Below are 15,393 nucleotides of genomic sequence, written 5' to 3'. Positions count from 1 at the left end.
TGTCATTAATTTTTACAACACCTCAAGAATATTGTCCTAACTTGATCCGAATAATAGTTTCGGGGATACAGCCATGAGAACTTGTGCGCTCGAGGCTAGCTAAGCGAAGTGAGTCTTCTTTAAACTCGTTTTTCTCAAAACTGTGTTGTTGAAGTCGGTTGGCAAGATTTCTCGAGAAGTACTCAACCGTCCTTCATGAAATTGTACACAGGTCTTTGAGATACAACTCTTAAAACTTAACTTGGGTAAGGGATTTTTTCGAATACAACTATTTGGGAAAAATATGTCTCCTTCGTTCAAGTTCCAAGTTAAGTGTTTAACTAAAACGCTTACTTTTTCACATTAAATGATCCTGTATGGAGTTATACTGGCAACGCGGGCGCATTTTCTTCCGAGAGGTGAAAGGAAATGGCGTCGCAATGGCCGAGCTTAAAATATTTTTTTTTTAATTTCAGAATTTCTTTGCTAATAGTGCATATTTGTAACAATAAAAATTTTAATAAAATAAAATATTTAATTTTTTCATCATAAAAATCGTCGTATAGTCTCTCATGCAAAGTTGTTTAGAATGAACCGTAGAACATTTCGCACACCCGATTCCCCGTATTTTTTTGGCTTCCTATAAATCGACCCACTCTAATGTACATATATATTGTCAAATGTGTAATTTTCATTAAGAATTTGTTTTAATTCTATAGAACGTCTGGTAGAGTGTCTGAAATGATGTAGGTATATGTACATGTGTACAGTTTTTTTTTAATTGGAAAATTTTACATTCATATGCATGTGTATGGCATGTGGATTAACGTTCGAAATTAGGGCTGTTTAGGACGGCATTACATGTGCGACAATTGTCATAATTTACTATCCCAGTTTACTCATTGCATTCACAACCGTTGTGGGAGGGCATGGGCACACATACAAACTGCTAAAAATACGTAACGACCGTCACCGGCTGGCGCTGCCCGTGTGTACTAGTGGCATAAATATTCTAGAAAAACAGATTTGCGCAATAGGTAATCGACGGCTAAGCTAAATGGAATTATTGCATACATTTCTAAGAGCGTATATGTAATATGTGTGGATATATGAAACCTATTTAATTGGATCGCTCCTTAAAATAAGCTCTAACTTTGGAGGATGCATGCTTTAAATTGCAACATTCTTATCTTTTTATGAGGACTTGAAATGCTTTAGACTAATGTCCACAATCATAATATGAATACCATATAATTGACAGTTCATTATCATAAAAATATAGATATACATGTATGAATATCAAAAAACGTCTACGTCATAAAAGTTCTGTTTCTTACTTATTATTTTCTTTAAGTATGTTTTATTGTGGTAGAAATCAATCAGCCACGCAAGACCACCAGGCGTACCATTGACTTCCTGGCGTCACAAAAAAAACAACAAAAAACGGATTGTGACAATGCTTTGACAGATAATGCCGATCACAGTGTTTTTAAATTACCTACACATGCACGTGCGTATCTATAAATATGTGTAATGTATCGCGGATAATCACATGCAATTATTGCTTGTTTATTTCATTCAAGCATTGAACCTTTAGGCCAGACTAATTGCTGCTGATTTCAATGGAAAATCGTGCCGCAAATACATTTTAATTTAATGGACGTGAAGAAGTTTTCTTTACAATTTTTTTTAATTATAAAAACGTTTGTTGCAGTAAAACTAATAAAAAATATCACACCTTGGGAAGCTTATGCATACAGATATATATTTCTGCGTATGTAAATATGAATTCATTAAAACGATGCGTACCTTCATATCTCTAACAAATGGATTTTTATGCATAAATTTGCACATACATTGCGTCGGATGTGTGCAATATTACGTATTTCTATAACCAATTATGATTACTGAATTAATTATGAGCATTATTTACAAAAGTTAACGCTTTGTTTGAGTGTTTATAACAATAACTATAAAAATATAGGCGGTGATTCAATTATTGTTATTAAATTGATAGCCGAGAAATTAAAAATTCAATATCATCTAGTAAATTCATTTATTGCAGTTTTATTTAGAAGACGGCTATGATTGAGATGCTGATAGAAAGAGAGGAAGATTTATAAATTTTTGTATTTTTAATATTATTAAATACTTTTAGTAATATTTTCTTTCTCAGCATACAAATATTTTTACTACATATGTATATGTAAACTACTTGTTCATATCTAAATAAATTAATTACTTTTATTTTAAAGATTTTGATTTTTCTCTTAAAGGAGTCTTCATTAAGCTTCTCAAAAAAAATTCATTGTACTCGTATGTAAAATATTGTCCTAAATTTTCAAGTTGATCCGAGTAACAGTTTCGGAGATACATCCTTGAGAACTTGTGCGCTCTAGGCTAGTTAAGCTGCGCCGTCTTTAAACGCGGTTTTTCTCGAAACTGTGCTTTTAAAGTCGGTTGGCAAGATTTCTCGAGAACTACTTAACCTATCTTCATGACATTTTACACAGGTCTTTGAGATACAATTCTTCTTTTTCGATTACAACTATTTGAAAAAAAAAAGTTTTCACTGAATGTTCCATTTTTTTTAATGTCTGCCAAGTATTGGTTTTGTTTTTTCTTTGTTCCAGTTTTAAGTTAAGTTTTAACTTAAACACGTATTTTTTCCACTTTAGATGATCCTATAAGGAGATATCCTGCCAACGCGGGCGTCGCAATCGCAGAGTTTCAAATATTTTTGTTTTTCAGAAATTTTAGTGTTTATTTTTTAACAATAAAATATTTAATTTCTTATATGAGAAAAAATTGTTGAAAAAAGCCGCTTTTTTTCATGAGGAAACCCATATAACCCCTTAACTTAATCTGATCTTAATCAAAAAAATCGTGGTCATTAACCCCCATTGTCAAAGTGAGTTTGGACGAAACTGAAACGACTATTACGTTTTCTTATCGTCAACACTTCAAACTAAAACTCGCCCATTATTGTTGAATATAAATATTATATATGGTTGGGTTTAATAAGAAATAAAACTTTAACTCCTCTGATTTGATTAACATAGAACAAAGATTAAAAGCCTCACTTAAGATTCAATTTTTCTGCGAAATGTTTACAATAATAAAGGCATTCACAGTTGGAGGGAAATATGTATGTGGTTTTCATTTCTTTGGAAAAATGGCTATCGAATCTTAAATATACATTTTTATATACGATAAAGTTGAAAATTTTCATTTTATGACTTCATACTCTATTTTATTCTCAACTTGCCATCAGCATACCGTCCACGATGCATGCTTGACACAGCGCGAAAGCTCTATAAAGGCATCTTAAACCCAAACTCGTAGCGGCGAACAACGAAACTGGAGGACTTTTCTAGACAACACGGCTTTAGATGCGGTAGATTCAATTCTAAAAGCTATAAAATCATTGAAAGTGTAAAAGCCGCACAGCGTAGATGGCGACTTTAGATGTCCGAAACGCCTTCATCAGCGCCAGATGGGTGGATGCTCTCGAAAAAGCTTTAAGATCTCCGACTAACAGAAAACTGCTATACCCAACCAAGAGAGGGATCACGACAGATAGCGGTCACGTCAGATAGCAAGATACATAGAAGAAGCACGAAAAAAACTTAGTCAGGTCGTCATACTTGACACACACAACCTCCAGCTCGCTACGGAAAAAACAGAGCTACTACTGCTAACAAATAAGTACCTATCACTCGACATATGTATGCAAGTGACTACGAAAATTCTTAGGATAGAAAAGGCATTAAATTACCTAGGCGTAAGATTGGATTCCAGACTAACCTTCTGAGTGCAGCCAAAGACACCACATACAACTCAACACACATCTCAACAAAATATATGTAAGTAATAATGTGTAACATCCAGAAGACAACGTCGGAGATCGTAAAAAGTATACGAACGATCAGAGTGACTGTCCGTGCGTCTAATTGTATATGCGCAAACGAATCTCTCAGTTTTCAGATATCGGACTGAAATTTTGCACAAGTTATTTCTCCTCAAAAAGCTTATTTGTTCGTATCACTGATATTGAGCATATAACTGCAATACAAACTATACGATCAAAATCAAGTACTCATATGGAAAACTTTTTTGTTTGTCAACACCTCTTCACGAAATTTGGCATGGATTATTGTCAAAGCCAACAGCTCCGTCGTATCAGGTCCGGCATTATAGCATAGATCTCCAATGCAATCTAAATTATCCGCATACGTACTTCGCAATCGTCACAAAATGCCTGTATCATATATGTACATATTTGTATGTACAATATAAATATTAACAAAAAGTTGACTTCTTCAAAAGCAAATATGTATGTATATGCATAAAGTATTATATTTTTCACTATCGTGGTCGATTTGCTTTTATTGAATTTGTTTTGATTTCGCTTTTGTTATTCATGGATTAGTTAGCTACTCATGTGCTTATCGCTTGTTGACACTAACCGTATTTTGTATCTTAAAATAGCTCCAAATAGTCAATAAAATTTCATGGCGTCGACATTTTTACATTCACTCAAACAATTTATATTTTGTATATATTTTTGGTGCTATGAAAATGCCCGTGGAGAAACTTGTGTGCTGAGTTGAATTTCTGCTTTTTAACTATTTTGTGCGGTTTCAATACAATGTGATCGTATCGTATTTAATATTTGCATAAGTGAAAGAGCCCATAAATAAAACAAATTTGTGTTTGAAATATAAAATAACTGAAACACGATACCATGAATTTCGGAAAAGAATTATGACCTCAAATAGTGCAAGTGTAATTGAAGTTAGAGCCAATGTTTTTCCGCCAGGGTATCTGAGTAAAGGAAAATTCAAGGATCTTATGCTTATACGCATACTGTGAAATAATGAGCTGTTCTAAAAATAACTCGACACTTAATGGAGATAATGAAGCGCGCACAGATTTGTTGCAGTTGCAGCAAATGGTTTGTGGCACGTATGCCATTAGTCTAACGAGCGTGGCCTGCCATGCCGATAAGCTTAGTTTAGAATTTCACCAATATCCATAATCCTAATCTACCCTAACAGAAAGTATAGAGTGTGTGTCTGATTGTTCTCTTTTTCAATTTGTGACTCTTACTTATCACTTAAACTCCTCTGATGATTTTTCCTTCTTATTGTTTTTTCGTTGAGGTTAGGTTCCGATTGCACAGCTTACATATGTACATACATACTGTTTTACATACTTGGAAAATATATAAGCACATGGTTGATTATCTTTAGAAAATTTTATGTTTACGATAGCTATAAAATATTTTATTGCTAATTTCTATTTTCTCTTTTCTTTTAATTCATTTATGTATGTAAAATTAACCTCAAATTCTTTTTATTTAAACAGTTTATTATTGCATGGATTTTTTGTCAATTAGACTCCGTGCCCTACCTAGGCAATTTTTTTTTTATTATTATTATTTTATTTCAGATAGTAGGAGTTTTCAAAAACATCTTTAAAAAAGTGATTACGAAGATTGGTACATGGAACCTACATATATTATAAAATGTTTGTAGATATACATAAGTCAAGGTTTTCTTCCTTTGAATAAGGCAATCGATCTTTATGGAATTTTTACAGATCTTTGAGATCCTGTAAGTTTAAAATAATTTTTTTTTCAAAAATTTTCGAATTTCATTTTGAACAGTGTATTTTTGTAACAATAAAAAATTCTAATAAAATATTTAATCTTTTATAAAGAAAAAATTTTTTGAAAAATATCCTTCAACGAGAAAACTCAAGTAACCTCTTATTTATGTATGAATAATAAGATCCCTTTGGCTCGCATTCGTAAATGCGACTAAATTTTTGAGACTCGTTAATAGGTTTAAGAATCGACAAGCATAAAAAGAGTTGCCGAAATGATATTGGAATATTCAATGCCTTCTTTAACTATTCATGGAATTTTCTTATAACAGAACTTTAAAAAAACCATTAGAATTTAAAATTTCGTATGATAATTTTATTCTATCGAAGACAAACAACTAATTTCTGTATACAATTACTATCAACTAATCAAACTTTTTTAATTACTCTTTTCCTTAGCACTCAAATTACTTAAGTCAAACTTGAATTCGGATTCCTCTCATTCGTATCGTATTTTCTTCAATTCTGTTTTTATTTCGATTTTCGGCCTTACCACCTTCCAACCGTAAGTTTCTAATCTATTTTGTACATACATGTATGTATGTATGTGTATATTTGTGTTTGCTTATGAACTTTAAGCACTCCCGCAGCATGATTTCGAAAGTTTTGAACCAAGATTAGCGACGCCCACCTCCAATTCAGCTGGCGCATCCCAATTATCAAATATATTTCGTACACACCTACATGAATACATAAGTACATATATATGCACCCATTAGATGCCTTAAAGCTTTTAAATATGTATGCCTTATAAGTGATTTTTATTACTATGTATGAATGTATGTTTATGTTTTGGAAATTTTCCGCCTTTTGATTAGGCCATAATCTCGCTGGCAGCTAACGTAGCACTTTGCATTTAATCAATGTTGCATGAATATCAAAATCAGCTGTTGTTGTAGCCATTAATTTGTCGGAGCACAAACACGTTTTTTATCGCCAATGGCAGCGTTCACAACTTTAACTGCCACATATCAGGTGAAAGTTCTTGTGAGCTCTTTTCTGGGGTTTTGTTTTTTGATTCTAAAAAGCAAATCATGATCAGTTTTTAACTGGCCGCACATTCTGATGGTGCTTGCTGCATTTATGGAGCGCTTGATGCTGACTAAAGTCCGTCTTTGACCGTATGTTCGTTGATCTTATTCTGAACATACGTACATGTACATATGTGTATGTATGTCGATATATTGGTTTCTATTTCGATTAAACGCATGCCGGCTCTGTGCTTTGGCCTGGTTGATAAGATCAATCTTTGGCTTGAATACCACGTTCGTTGACCCTCTTTAATGGAAAGATTTAAAAATCGTGTATCACATTTGCATACCGCCATATACATACATATCTACGCAGTGTATAAAAGTATATATTAAGTCTTGGAAAACAAACATTTATAAGACCAAAATGCTGCTACAGCTGGTGGGTGCTATTGCCATAAATTAAAAGAAAGTTAGTAAAATGCTTCGGAGCATAATTGAATATGCGCATACCTTCATTCGCTTCTGACATTTTGTAATAACTTTTATACAAATGTCTAAGTCAGATTCCAAGAAATTTTTATGCTATCTATTTATTTGAGTTTCCGACCTAATTAAGAATGTTCATATTGTCAAATAAATACGAAGCTTCTACTTTTGGAATCGAACACTGTATACCATAGCAATTAAGCAAGCTAAATTAATAGCACGTGAAATACCTTGAGTTGCCTACAAAACTTCTTTACAAAATATATTCGCATATGTATTTTTTGGCACCAAAGTGTTATTCGAAATATCAAGAAAGTGACCAGTAGAAATGTAATGATATATTAATGAAATAATTTTTTGTTGTGGAACTTTCCGGTAATTTTATTGATATATTTTCTTATTTATTGTCTAAAGTGATGCAGATGGACGAATATCAGTATTTATATTCGGTATTAGGGAGTTATGGAAATTTGAGTTGAGAGTTACGACATTTAGCCTTTTTGACAGATCAGGAGTGAGAGAAAGAGAGTCGACAATACGACGTTCTCTCGGACTGACGTGTGGAATGACATGGTCACAAATCGTTTCTGTGGCTCTTGAAATGTTCCGATGTTTTCCAGCCAAATTTTGTTCAGCGATGAGGCCCATTCCAAGCTCAATGGATATGTAAAGAAACAAAGTTTCCGCATTTGGGATGAAGTCAGGTTGCTCTTCGAATAAAATTTATAGATTCAAAAGCTGCCATTTCATCCAGAAAAAACAACGGTTTGGTGTGGTTTGTGGCCAGTGGAATCATCGGTCCATATTTCTTCAAAAATGATGACGATGAGAACGTAACCATCAATTGCGACCGTTATCGCGCCATGATAAACGACTAATTGATATCTGAAATTGATGTACATGGTTTTGGTGTCATTTGGTTTCGACAAGAGGGCGCCACTTTCCACACAACGCATCAATCAATGGATTCGTTGACAATCCTGCTTCGTTTAAGGCTTTGGAACAAAACAACACGTGTGTCGATATGCTTGAACGCATCATTGAGAATTGGACTCAACGAATGGACCATCTGAGAAGTAGCCACTGTTCTCTTCAATGATATTCAACATTAAATTTGAAGTTTCTGTACTTTTTCTTTAAAAGAGTACGGAACCTCAAAGTGGATCACCCTTTAGTAAAAAAAATGGAAAGTGGGATGTTTTTTTTTACCTATCTAGCTAAATTAATGAATTGGGACTACTTTTTTTTTGAACTGAAACTACTTGAAAATGTCAGCGTTATTCCTCTTTCGAAAGTAGGCAACTAATTATCTTCACAATCAGTATGCAAATAAATTACTTCTATATATATTTTAAATACAACGTTACACACAACGGTATTAACACCATATCGCATAACTGTATACATATTTCATATTTATATTCAATTAACTAAGCACATACTAACTATTTTTAATTCCACTAAATATCTTAAATACTTTTCGACCACAATAATAAATCGATTTGATGCATAGCTGATGGCCAATAGCAATGCCCCGCCAAAAGTCACACGACCTTCACACAACTCATCAGAATCTGCAGCAACAGAACTTAAAAAAATGAAAAGGCAATCAAAAACATTGAAGCGCACGATAACCAAAGAAAATAAATAACTAAAAGACTACCTCAAGCAACCTCAACTAATTGTCTAAAACTGAGAACGAAAATACAAACTTATAAATTAACTAAAAAGTTAATTTCAAACTGTTCTAGTAGCAAAATTATCGGAGACGAGAAGTACTCGGTCATTAACTTGTTTGTGCTATACATTTGTATATAAAAATCAAGTTCAGATATGCTTAAGGTAATTTTAAAATATAGAATTTATACGCCGCATTTATTTGTTGCTGTACTTCCACATATGTTTTGCTGATGCCTAGCTGTTGATAAACTACAATTAAGTCAATTATTGATGGTTGTTGTCTGAAAGTCGCGGCAATTTGTTGCAATCGTTCATCTTGTTGCTGGAATTCGGTTGCTTCCTTATTTTCGTGTGTTTTCTGGTTTTAGTGTAACATAGAACTTTATTGGTCGCGATGTTTTTGTTGTATGTGTTTTAAGGTGTCATGTTAGAAACTAAAACTGAAGGTTCCTAAACCTATTAGCTAGATAGGGTCAATTCGAAGGCTTCGAAATAAAAATGTCTGCGGTTTTTCTTCATGTCATTATGTATATATAATTACGATTAGCTCATGATCACAAGAATTTCAAGATTATTAGTTTCATTGTGGAAATTCTTTTAAATTCAAATATGAAAAATTACAAGGAAATATCAATAAATATATGCATTTTATATATAATGTAAGTACAGTGAAGACTCTATTAAGCGGACATCTAAATTAACCGTGCATTTTTGATGTCCATTAACGACTATCTAATAAGTGGAAAACTCCATTAACTGGACAGGAATGCTGGTCTCACTAGTGTCTGCTTATGGGAGATTTCGCTTTACATATGACAATGATTTGTTTGCTCAAATTAAAATGAGATGGTATTAAAATTGAGATAAAGTTATATTTCCATTCCTATTAACATCAATAAGAACAACACTATCTATTTTCTATCATCTATAGCAAAAGTCCTTAAAAGTCATTGGTCATTTACTGTCGACCAAGAATTTTTAGGTCTCTTTATATATCGGATAGGTCATATGGTACCTACCTCAATTAAATTAGAAACAAGATTTATTGGTCTGGTTAAGTTAGGTGATACAAAATCGATGGATCTGACTTGCACAAATATTTGTTTCATAAACTTCTAAAAGTAACTCACCAGCAGCTCATATTATATATCGACGAATCGCTTAGAGCTTACAACAAATTTATTAAGGTTAATATCAATCCCAGCCACTTCGCTAGAGGCTTCAAAAGTGTGTCCGCCGAGATACTTCTTTCTCAATTTGGTAAATTTCTCCTTCCACCTTACAGCTTCGGCAAAGAGCGTCTGAAAAAATATTTTGCCGCACTGCTTGTAAACCGATTGGACAGTATACAGTCAGAATACAATAATTGTGGTGAGATTAGCTTGGCTAAGGTCAATTGTTCGTAAGATCTCCTACAGTTCACTTCGGATCAAAAGGAACTCGCTGTAGGCCTGCGAGCTCTTGCTGAGCTCACTGAAGATTCAAAAATCCAACGCCAGAACGTAAGAAAACAACGAAAAACCGACCCGCTTCTAATCGGGTGGTTTCTGGCAGTTTCTGGCAATTACGGTGTGACCGCCCACCCATACAAATATAATATGGAAGAAATTTGAAACTATTGGACTATCGGAGTGAAGGCCCTCCTCTCTCTAGGAAGCTGCACTTCGGAGCCTGACATCTACTGCTACCTTCTATGCAGCCACCTTTGCTTGAAATACGTTACAGTCTGGTAGTCTGAAGCTAGAACTGCTGGAGATTCTCCCAATAGAAGACTTCACCTTCGATTCATCTGGGGAAACAAACACTACAGAAAGCCCTAAAATTGATATAGAGCTGCAGTATGTAAAAATCCGTTAGATATGCTCTGAAACCAAAAACTTTCGAGTTCATCTACTATTAATTTTGAGGTAAAAAAAAGTTTCATAATTTAGAAAACATCTTTTAATGCAGTCACTTCCTTTACATATGTGGCGCGTTCGAAGAAATTTAATTGCCTTGATGTGCTCTATAATTTCCACTCCATTATATAAATAACAACAAAACGCCCCGTTTATTTTTAAAAACCTCTGCCAACCAATAGACACGACAATGAACCTGTTCCTCACATCCGCCAATTATTTTCTATATATCATACATATTCAAATTAAAATTAAAGAAAATCAATTGAGGAAGACTTTGCAGCTGCCGTGACGACAATCACCGCCGTTTATACACTTAATGGTTCGTTCGGTTCTTTGAGGTCCGACGTGTGTTCCGTCACTTAGCGGATGTACGTTTGTATGTATGGTTTAATAAACGCCAATGCTTTGGCTCCTACCTTCCCTTTATATTCTAGCTGCTAAATTCTAGATTTATCTTGTTCATTTACAATTCCAACCATGCTTGGCTTAGCTTGACGTTGGTCAAAACAGGCTCGCGCCGATCTTCGTCTGAGGATAAACTGAGGTAAAATGCAAAAAGTGCAAAAAGCTTTGATTTCTGGCACGTTCCCGTGCCATTTATGCTATTATTATCCTATTCCCCAGTGCATAGAATGGTATAGAATATTGCGGAGTATGTGTGCGCATGCGTGTGCATATGCATATACAATATACTATATGTGTGCATAAATAGCTGTGAGCCTGCGTGTATGCGCGTCGTTGAGGAAAAGTGGCACTTGTTTATGATCAAGGCTTTGATTTCCTTCTCATATCTAGCGGCTGGTGGCTCTAGCGCAGATATACTTACATACATACACTACCCGCAAGTGCTCTTTTACAAATGTGAATGTATGCAGGCATGTGAGCTGGTGTACTGTTGCGCTCATTGGTGACTCTTGTTCACCGCAATTGCATTTTTTCTATTCACCTCTCCCGATTTTCTTCTTACTTTTGCATGTGTATATAAATAGAATAGTTTCTGGTTTTTCCAGCCACAAGAGCAATTAAACATTTTCTATTTATGCTAAAATGTATGCTATGTACATATGTATGTATGTAATGGAGCTAATCGAAGCCATGGCTTCCACAGGTAACAAATGCGGTTGCCCAGATGCATATTTTAAGAAACATACTCATACTCGAAGACATACACACGTCAATATGTACTTGAGCTGGGGGCTTCGTTGGCTTTGAACGAAGGCGGATTCTGGCCAAGCACTTCAGATCGAATTAAAAATTTCATTACATTTTCCCAAAGGACTCTAAGGCTTTACAACTTTTTTTTACTTATTTAAAATCAAACTCATGCTTTTATTCAAAGATCTTTCTAGATTAGAGATATTTAAAATTTTCTACTTGATTCCCTCGAAATTAAACAGTTTGTAAATGGAACCAACGCCTCTTCAAAGGCGCGTCGAAGTGTCACCAACTTCAGCACTTGGGTCATTCGCATGTGAGCCAGGCCAACCTCCGTCGCAGGTCCACTCTTCTAGCCGCAACACATGATAGGATATTCTATATGAGTGCATCGAGTACGTGGTGGTTACTCATATCAAATGTCCATGCGCGTTGTCTACTAAACGTCTTGTTAGGCATCTGTTATTTGTGTGGACGATTTTGTAGCTATTTTTGTCCATCTTTATAAATTGATAGCTGCTTGCTGCGCACACTCACGGTATTTATGGTATAATGTGTATCATAGATTGTTGGTACTGGGCACTTTATGCATGGCTTATTACATTATTCTCGGCTACCACAAAAGGGTTCGTTGCACAAATGCCAATAATCAGATAGATTTTAGTTAAAAATAGTTTGTGGTTGATCGGGTTTGGCATGGAGCGTACAGCATACGAACAAAAGGAGTTGGAGGCGATTGTGTAATGTGCTTGTGTGAAGAAGCCTTAAAAACGAGTCTGAGCACGTATAACTAATTTGGAATGATTGGTTTGAAATGGTGCGGAGCCTATGATAGCTTCTGAAGTTTCTAGAAAACTCTTTACACACCCACAAAGACATATTTTATGATATGAAAGAGATAGATAGATTGGTTTGATGAAATTTCATTTCATAAGCACTAAATTTGAAGGTAGTGGAAAATTTTTCTGATTTGATGAAATTTTATTTATTTATTTTTTTTTTACTAAATTTTAAGTTTTTTTAAATTTTTTCTGATTTGATAAAATTTAATTTTTTTTACTAAATTTTAAGTTTTTGAAATTTTTTGTTTTTAAGTGCTTGAAAATTTTTTTTAATCAATATTGTTAACTGGATTGAAAACCAGAGTGACATGTTGGTTTAAGTTTTTCTTCTTTGCTTGAAATATTAGTGCAATGTCTTTCACTTATAAAATTATATTATTTTTCAAAAGCGAATTACTAAACTAAAGATTAAAAAATTCTTGCAAAAATCCCTACATTCCCTTCTCCATTAAGGCCGTAGAAGCAAGAAACAAAAAAGAAACAAAAACAATTTGTATTTTGCCAAGCCAACGAACATATTTCTTTCCGCTTATGATTTGTATTGCTGTAATAAAAATATTTTCTTCATACCTTCTTTATTCTCAAAAAAAAACATTGTTTTCCACACTCGTAATTTAAAAATAGTTTAAATTATATTTTAAAGTTTTGGTTTGCATATAATAATTCTTCATACACAAACACTTAATTGTATCGTTCTATTTCTAGCACTTTTTGTCACCACTTTCTTTGTTGCTACTGATTTGTATGAGGTTATGTTGGCTGCATATGTTTTGCATGCATTTTTGTTGTTGCTGCAGTACAAATTTAAAAAAACATGCACTTGTGGCTTGAAATTCAATTTTAGTTTAAATACACTTCAAGAAAAGGTAAATATTAGCACTGCGCGGCACTGAGCTCGACGAAAATTATATTTCCACTCCTACATGCAAATATATGTACATACATACGTATGTATGCATATAAGAGCTTAATGTACAAAAATCGTATAATTCTCTATTAACAGCCATTAAAATGTATGTATGTATACATACACGGAAATCGTGAGTTGCCTTTGCATGTGCATGTGTGAGGATACCGATAGGTAAGTGTGTTTGACTGCTAGAAAATCGCATGCGATATTTTTATTTTCGCTCAATACTACTTTCTTATGAACATACACAGGAAGAGCGTGCAAGTAACTGTGTATTTGTGTGCGCGCGCACCAATGCTGAGAGTGCAACGAGTGAGAGCCACGGCACTCGCACGGCTTAAGCCGGTGAGTGGCTTGTGACGAGCTGCGCTTGACTTTTGAGTAGCACTACACTAACAACAATGCCGCTGGCGAACAGAATAGAAGATTAATAAAAACAAAAATAGAGCTTGTGTAGAAAACGAGCCAACAGCGACGTCTCATCTTTGCATGCATGTGTGTTGTATGTATGTGCCTATGGATAGGGAGTACAAACACACACACACACAAGCGTACATACACTGCAATATCACCATCATCATCAGCAGCAGCAAGCAAGCATACCTTTTACTATCATCACAACAAATTTTCCTGCTCATATCCAGCCAGCAGCCAGCTATTTGCCGGGGATATATAAACGCCGGCCCACGTCTGCAGCTAATCAAAGTGCTTTTCGAAACAGTCCGCTGCGCATAAACACAAGGTAAAGGCAACTAGTAGTCAAAAGTAAAAAAATCAAAATAGAATTAAATAGCGCGCAGAAATTATTTCAAAATTACTACAGTCAAAGTAGCAAGAGCTGCTCTTAAAGTTTAATATTAACAATTTTTGTTTTTGGTTTAAATATTTAAATAGTGGAAATTTTTTGGTGTTGGTCATTTTGTTGCTTTTTGTGATAATCAAATAAATTTGTTTAACTCCATCTCTTGTGCATCACGTTTAGCGAGAAAAATAAATAAATTTAGCACAAATTTCAGGTGAGTTGTGGGCAGGAGAATAAAATCATCAAACCACGGTTGACTATTTCGGTGCTTAGTGTAGAATTTCGCATGTGGCGGCGGTTAATTAAGTGCAAATTGAACAAACGAAAAACATGTACGAACAACACTTTGTGTGTTTAATGAACTGAAGTACGAAAAAGCGCCGAAATGCAAATTTTTATTTAACTAGAAAGGAAGTGTACTTGCAAAATGCTCTAATTGGTGATAAAATCAGAGAAAAAGCATGAATTTAGTTGAATAAATAGAGCAGAAGCTTTGATAATTTGGCACAAATTTTGTGTGGTTTTTCGAGAAAAATTTCCATTAAATTTTTTATTGTTATAAAGAATAAATTATTCCTCAGCTGGTGCTTTCTAATGTTTTTTTTTAGATGACTAGTTGCATTTTTTGCTGTTTCAGGATAATAAATGCTAAGTTTTTTATATTGGAAGCTGTTTTTTTTAATATATTTGAAATTATTTTTTTAATATTTTAACAATAATATTTTTTTAAATCGCTTATTTTTTTATTTAGAAAAAAAGCCTGAAACAGCGTGTATCCAATTTTATTAATGATACATTTTCTAAATTTTAGAATACTAACATAAAAACCTTATATTGAGGATTTAAATTTTGTTAAATTAAATATCAAGAACATTAATTTTTTAAACATTTTTATTTTATTTTTAACTATTTATAATGAAATTATATGAGAGAAGAGAGTTTTTAATAATTGCAATTGTAAAATTATTAAAAAAATATTTTTTGGAGAAATGTT

General features: G+C 33.7%; 2 protein-coding genes across 5 annotated transcripts in view; one reads left to right on the top strand and one right to left on the bottom strand.

The window, feature by feature from the left end:
• Positions 1-15,393, bottom strand: part of LOC108975831 (serine/threonine-protein kinase S6KL) — a 60,347-nt gene that overhangs the window by 12,822 nt on the left and 32,132 nt on the right. The window lies entirely within an intron of this gene.
• LOC108975832 (enolase-phosphatase E1) overlaps positions 14,234-15,393 on the top strand; it is a 12,122-nt gene continuing 10,962 nt past the window's right edge. The window contains exons 1-2 of one of the 3 annotated variants that reach the window (XM_018944582.1): positions 14,310-14,339; positions 14,580-14,613. The gene's annotated coding sequence lies outside the window, so the exon portion shown is untranslated. The other 2 variants (XM_018944579.1, XM_018944580.1) reach the window with 2 other exon arrangements.

The sequence above is a fragment of the Bactrocera latifrons genome, unplaced genomic scaffold, assembly GCF_001853355.1.
Source record: "Bactrocera latifrons isolate USDA-ARS-PBARC rearing strain unplaced genomic scaffold, ASM185335v1 scaffold_7, whole genome shotgun sequence".
Taxonomy (NCBI): domain Eukaryota; kingdom Metazoa; phylum Arthropoda; class Insecta; order Diptera; family Tephritidae; genus Bactrocera; species Bactrocera latifrons.
This window is presented reverse-complemented; position numbering and strand designations above follow the sequence as displayed.